This window comes from Montipora capricornis, chromosome 8 (genome assembly GCF_036669925.1).
Source record: "Montipora capricornis isolate CH-2021 chromosome 8, ASM3666992v2, whole genome shotgun sequence".
NCBI lineage: Eukaryota > Metazoa > Cnidaria > Anthozoa > Scleractinia > Acroporidae > Montipora > Montipora capricornis.
Window position 1 is genome coordinate 15,805,842 of NC_090890.1, and position 7,850 is coordinate 15,813,691.

The following is a 7,850-nucleotide window of genomic DNA, read 5'->3' on the forward strand; positions in this document are numbered from 1 at the left end:
CTTTGAATTCACTATTATCGTGAATTTAGAAGACTGAAAGCTTGATATGGATTATGGGAAATGGTCGTATTTTATTTGTTTGAAAAGACAACCCAAGTGTATGGACATAGAACTCGAACCTGGGCATGTTTGACCACCACACCTCTAGCTGCTCAGGGACAATATTTTAAACATTGTTTGATAATCACTCGCTAACAAACAACATTAAAGACTACAAAAAGGTCGGTTTCCAAACTTCGCGGACAAAGCTAATGATTTTTTATTTCCTTATTTTCTCTGCTACCACAAGTCCTGGGACACTGTCCAAAATCACTGTAATAGCGAATTCAAGGCAAATTAACAATTCGGGATAATCGCGAAGAGCCCTTATGCGTGATGACGTCTGACTAGCTGATTTCACCACCAAGCATCGAATTCGAAAATCAACCCCTGTAAAATTTTAGCTTGAGATGAATCCCACAGGAACAAACTTGTAAAGAAAACCCACCTTGGAACAGTATTGCATGTCCAGATGATGTGAATAATTTTGTGCAAACGATCGAGGCTTGGTGGTGAAGTATTGAGCAAACGACGTCATCATGCATAATACTCATTCATAGGCGTCGAGAACGGGTTGGCTTTTGATCAAACAATGCGCCCAACAAGTCTGCTCAACGCAACAATGCTGCAGTGTTTTGCCGCTCTTCCAACATCGAGACACGTCCGCGCTGTTAGCCAATCACCAATAGCATTCTTATTTCAAGCCAAGGCTTCTAGTATCGATTGCAACAAAAATGGCGGACAGGGACAAAGAGGACGTCATGGTTATTTATGAACAACCAGAAACCAGAGTATGAAGCAAGGTCATGTCTGAGGGACACTTTTAGTCCCCTTTATTATGATCGCTCTCTTTGTAGAGCGTTTGAAATTCTGCAAATTGATCCGTGCTCATTCTCATCATGTATCTTGTAGTGAACATACCCTTTTCAACACGTTCTCTTAATCATTTTTTGGTTTTTTGTCCTTTGAATCGGTGATTTCCGTCCTGCAACCGCTCCAGTGGTACAAACGCTACGAGGGGTTGTCGTTACAGTGTTAGCGTCAACTTGTACTTGAATCAGTTTTGTCAAGCAATGTTGGATAGTCTTAACTGATTAGAGTAACAATTGCCACCCTTGTCAGAGTTTTTCTCTGTCCTTGTGTGGGCCCATTTCCATTAGTAGGGCTAACGCTCACTTGGTTCATATGGGGCACAAAACTAGCACTTCACATTACACTCTAACAGGAGCCCATCTGGAGCGTGCAACTTCCATACAGCGTCTGTGAAACGGCGTTTTCACAAGTAGGTTTATTTTTAGACTAGCCCTTCCCGCGAATTAGGTCAAAAAACAAAGGCAGTTCCGATTCGGTGACCCTATGACGTCAGCTTAATTTCTTGTAATTGGTCATCGGGCTCCTGTGGGAGTCTCATTCGCGGGAAATTCGGTCCGTGAAAACGCCGTTACACGAACACAGTAGAGTTGTAGGCTCGGGGTCATGGGTTCCGGACTCTAATCAGTTAAGCCTGTTCAAATATAAGTGCTACACGGCCAACGTTTGTAAAAACGTAACCCTTCCTTGTACTAGTACAATGTTGGATAGTGTTTTGCTACTACCTCAACATTTACACCCAACAATGTTGCATGTTGGATCCAACTTTGTTCGATAGTTTGGCCAGGGCTATACGCAATCTTAAGCTCAAGCATAAGTAGATTATGCTCGAGCGAAAGCGAACGTAGACATAAGCACAAGCAAGCACACAATATAGTTCGCAGTCTGAAGGAAACCACCGTACAATTTGACAGACTAGAGAGTTTAAGCAGGGACAACAGCAACGTCAGTTAAACCATCAATCCAAAATAGAACTTTGCGCTATCGCAAGAATTTCGCGGTTATTCCGTCTTGTCCGCCATGGGCGAACTATCCTGTAACCGGATGGGTACGAAAGGATGAATGGTTCATTGTAATATGCTCACGTTGTCGTCAAAACCTCAAATTTGGTGATTTCACGTTGTTGTTTAACTTTGGAGTACGGCAAACAAATGCACGGAAATTTGGGCTGCTCGTGCTTTGTGATGTTGTCGTTGCTGTAGCCGTCGTCTTTGCTTAAACCCCCTACTAAGGGTACTTTCCTTTTGTCAAACTGGCAGGCCAGACCCTTCAGTCATGTTTGCAAAGAAAATGCAACAATTTGAAGGAGCACTTGCATGATAATCCCTCGCATTCTTCTGGAGGAGTATATATCATCTTCGAAGTGTATTAAATTGAAAGCGCTGTAGAGAATTACTGCGTTCTGAAACAGGGTACCACCAAAATAAGTCTCCTTTGAAACATGTTGTCGATTAAGCACGACAAAACAGTGACGAACGCGAGAATATAAATGCAACTAAAATTTCTTTTACTGAATGTGAGCACATAAAAACAAGATTGATTCATGAAAACGTTGACATTCGCAAAGGCGGTGACAAACACTATAAACAAATGCAAATGCACGCATTGTTTTACAAATAAAAAGTTCAAATTTGAAGTTAACAGTCACTTCTGAGGTTGCACGTCAAAGCATACGAAACGTTAAGAAAATAATTTCAGACAATGCGTTTGTTTATAATGTTTGTCACCGCTGTTTGCGTCGTACCCTTACCTCATTCACTCTTGGTAAAACTAAATTCCGCTTGTGATCATTAAATCAGTCAAATTCACGTTGATGATTAGCATTACAGTAAATGTAATACATTTTGTCATGTTATAGTGATAAAATGTCGAGTAAAGATTCCCCAGAATCCCAAGCTGCAGACAAGAAAATGGTTAGGGGAGAAACATGTTTGCACTTCTAGTCTCGAGGAAATTAGGGGTGCTTACCATTTGCCAGAATAAACCGGTTGCGATGACCGGTGAATAATGGTAACGCTTTTTCCAAAATCAGCAAACTTCGCCTACCATTTGCAATTGTTTTCGGCTGATGAGAGACTGGAAACTGGGAAATTTAGCAAATGGTAAGGAAATTTCCACTGTTCCGTTCGGAAGGGAAGAAGAGGACTACCTCTGTTTTAACATTACCAGTAAATGTGACAATTTTTGACAGGAAGTTTGAAGGCATTAGTTTTTTAACTTGCGAATTTACAGAAGCTGGCGCCGTCACGCAACCTGTCAACAAATCGTAGTTAAGAGAGGGAACCTCTGGGCTGTGACTAAAAGTGGGACGGGGACGTGGGACTGGGACGTGGGGACGTGGGGACTCGGGGACGTGGGGACGTGGGGACGTGGGGACTCGGGGACGTGGGGACGTCTCGGGGACGTGGGGACGTGGGGACTCGGGGACGTGGGGACGTGGGGACTCGGGGACGTGGGGACGTGGGGACGTGGGGACGTGGGGACCCGGGGACGTGGCGACGCGGGGACTCGGGGACGTGGGGACGTGGGGACTCGGGGACGTGGGGACGCATTTTTACCATTTGTTTAACTTTTCATCATATTTCACAAAATCTTCGTCTGTTGATCGTAACTGCGTTGTACCCCGGTTTAAGTTCCTCGTTTGTATGATGTGAAACAGAGATCTAGTCAATATATATAGTATAGTTTATTACTCGTCTTCATAAATAAAAAGGTTACTTTCATTGTACTACTATCAAGTTACATAGTGGAGTAATTTAGGTGAAACGAAGGGACAATTTTTTTTTGGCATTAAGTCCCTATTTGACATAGGCAACATGAACGAAACGTTGGTATGACCATTTCTCAGATCATTTTACAATTCCCTAAGTATATCGAGGCTTGAACATTTAAAAGTACTTCCACTTTCTGCATCCTAACCTTTTTATTTTAAATTATGCATTTCACTCGTAGTTGTCTGTCACGTCACATTTCTTGACTGAAGACGTCATAACGCTTGTTTTTGAGATTGGGGGAACGTTTACACTAAAACATTCCGACAAAGTTTTGCTTGAAACTGCTTAAAACTACCATTAACGTATAATTATACCTATCAATGTGATATCGTTCATTTTTATTGTGACCTCTATGTGATTTGACCTTTTTTTTTCTTTTAATTTTGATTTACCGTTGCCATTAAGATGGGCATATGATTAAAAGGCAGAGTGATAAAGCCTCCGTAGGAGTACTACAGCAAGGTATCTTGATATAAGATGACTTTTCCATCCTCTTTTCCGATAAAATATTTCAATTGTTTTTAGCCGTTAAAAATCACGTGACACATTTCAGATGAAAGAGGGAGTAGAAAGCAAAGTATGCAGATTTCAAGTTTACGTCGGTTGGATAAATGTTTCCTCGTAAAACAAAAATATGCCAACTTATTCGCTTGGTCAACCCTTAACACACAGAAGCGTTATTTAGCTTCTGGCCCGGGAACGGTACTTTAGGAATTTCTGGGTGGGGGGTGTGCCGCTAGGACCTTAGAACCCTTAGCCTAAACCAGAGCTAGTTCAGGTGAATTTTGCTACCCCGTACCAGAGTAAACTCCCCAAACCCTCCCTATCCTAGAGTAACTGCTTTTCAGAAACTACTGAGGTCACTAGCACAGTCTAGCCAAAGCAAAACCTATACCACAATCGTTTCTCTCTCAAAAAATGATCTATTTATACTTGAAGGCGTTAGTTTCTAAAGAAACTGTGGTGCTGTTTCGGTGGAGAAGTAGTATACAAAAATTTGGTTTTATCAACTTTCCTTAGTCTAGATAAAATCTTCAACCAACTGGTCAGTTCCGTGAAAAATTATATCCAATTCTAGAAACAAACGCTCTGATTTATGTATCCTATCCTAGAGCAAACTGCTTGAAAACCATACCCTTCACAGCGGCACACACCTATATAGCTCATATATGGCAGTACACCCCTCCCCCTCCTGGGGGCTTCTGGCCCTCTGATGACGAACATTTTCGACAACATCAACGATGACAACCCGAATCAAAGGTAACAAATTGAACAAGCGCCAGGAAAGATGCAGTCACAATGCCGCCAACAAGGACATTGGCACGGTATTTAAACTTCAGTTACAGAGGAGTCATAAGGCTCAAGTTTCTGAGCAACAACAACAACAAAAAACGCTGAAATTTCAGCTGCAGTGTCAGCAATGGGCCATTAGGTCTTCTGCTTTGTTTCACATTTGAGCTCTGTGACGGGTGGCGAGAATGACTTTTCGAGAATCCAATTTTTGAATTTCGCTGTGTATTTAGCTGGTACTTGAAAAGCAAAATAACACAAGAAATTCAACTTTCTTGGCGATGTTGTCCCATTTCTAAAAATTCTGTACTTCGAAAATGTGTCGCCGCGTCCCCACATCCCCAAGTTCACACGTCCCCGAGTACCCGAGTCTCCACGTCCCCACGTCCCCACGTCCCCACGTCCCCGAGTCCCCACGTCCCCGAGTCCCCACGTCCCCACGTCCCCGAGTCCCCGAGTCCCCGAGTCCCCGAGTCCCCACGTCCCCACGTCCCCGAGTCCCGGAGTCCCCGCGTCCCCACGTCCCCACGTCCCCGAGTCCCCACGTCCCCACGTCCCCACGTCCCCACGTCCCCGAGTCCCCACGTCCCAAGTCCCACGTCCCCGTCCCACTTTTAGTCTTAGCCGAACCTCTGACTGTGTGGCACGACACTATTTAGCAGAATTGTATTCTCTGCGCAAATTTATTGCGTGATTTTCAAAGGATCGACGCAATTTATGGCATACTTTCAATGTGCAATTGTAGACAGTTCTGTTCGAGTAGTAGAATTTTGTACGATTGTTCCTTATTCATCCAAGAATAACAAACAAAGCGCTACAGTCCCAAAGGACGTCTATTGTTATCGCTGTTGTTTTCCTGAAACAAAGGACCGTATCCCGGACCGTATGCATTATGAAGTAGGGACCTGTGCGGTAATCTTACCGTAACGAAAACTCAAATTTATTTCAAAGTGTTTAAAAGTACTTCACTTAACTTTTCTTCGTTTATGCGACTTCTCCTTACCTTGTACATTAATCGCACCGAGAAAACCAATCGAAATTCGCCAAATGACAACAGCCGAGAAGAGTAATGGCCGCCACACACAAACACTCATTCCCAGAGTCTTCTCTCTTCCTAATAGAGGCCACGTGACAAACAATTGGCTCTCGAATACAAATAAATAAAATAAAGAAATATCGCCGGTTCTGACTATCGATGAGCTTAAGTTGCTGGGTGTGACGATTGACAATAAGATCACTTTTTCTTCAAATATTAAATTGGTTCTTAGTAAAATTCATGCAAAGATAGCCGCCTTGCGGAGCATCAGGAATTTTATTGATAGTGACACTGCGGTTAAACTATATAAGTCGTACATTCTACCTCATTTTGACTATTGTAGTCCTCTTCTAATAGGAATTAATCAAACTTTATCTGATAAGTTAGAAAATGCCAATTATTACGTACTTAGAACTCTCTTCAATCTACCTAAGTCTATTAGTTACGAGCAGATCTTGTTGCAGTATAATTTAGATTGCATTAAGCATAGGCGTCTGGTCCCAAGCTCTGACACTTGTGTACAAAGGCTATCCCAATTATATAAGTAATATGTTTAGAATCAAAAACTGTGTTTACAATCTTCGCGGCAATAGTAGCAGACTCGATCAGCCGGCCCCCAATACTAGTTTTAAACACAGATTTTTTTCGTATATTGCGTGCCGCCTCTGGAAGTCGGAACAATACAATACACCTTTGCATGTTAGGGAGGCCCCAAACCTTAAGAATTTTGTGGCCAAACTAAAGAAACTTAAGTTGAGCCAGGACGAGTGTCGTTGTAATTTCTGCTCTAATTAGATGCTATTTTAAATTTATAGTATGGATAGGTAATTTTATTCTAGATTCTTATATAATTAGTTTAATATTTTCTTAATTTATGTACTATTGTAGATACACGTACATTTTTGTAACGAGTCCTTTATTAGGCTCATCAATGTCACGTGTTTTTCAATTTCCAGTTTTTTTCAGTTTCCCACACAAAAACTGTTGTAACCTGCGATCAGGCCCATTTTTAGCTTTACCCGTATGTTCTCTTATGTCGTCGCTCGCTAAAATTGGGCCTGACCAAAAGTCTCTCAAGAATTCCGGACGGACGGCCAGATTCTGGCCGACCAAACTCGTGATCTGATTGGCGGTTGACACGCCGGAAGGGAAACTGCCATCGTGATTGCGCGGAGCTCTCGCGAAGTCCTCGAGACTAATCTGCCATAAGTGTACGAACAAATTTGCTCCCTTTTGTTGTTACAATGCCGTGGACGGTGCAACTTGATTGTATTTGTATAAATAAAGATATGCCATCTGAAACATCTCATAACTTGTCCAGAATCGGGTTTGAATCTCTGGAACGAGTGAAATTAGCGATTCCGTTGTCGAGCTCTGTGGCCATATGGTTGAAAGTACTTTGGCACAAACTTCCCTGATGTTTTGAAAGCTAAATAGCTGGTTCTTTCAAATGGCGATGAAAGCCGATGCATATTGGTTTCCTAGATGAGACAAGGGACATATATATCAACAGGAGGAGATGCCGATAAAATCGCAAGTTACACGATTGCATGTTTTGAATATCTGTGTATCAAACGGCTTTATTTATTTACTGTACATGACGGGTTTCGACAAAACACTGACCCCCGGTTAACTGACCCCCTTACTGACCCCCTACTGACCCCCTAAAAAATCAATGGGAAAATGAATACTGCTTACTTAAGCCTCAACATCCCTTTTTAAACAGCATTGTTCAACAATATTTAAGTCTAAGCACCCATTTTAAAAAGGTTAGTTTTCGATTATTGTTGTGATGGCCGATTACTTCATGTAAGCTAACCTTTTTAAAATGGGTGCTTAGA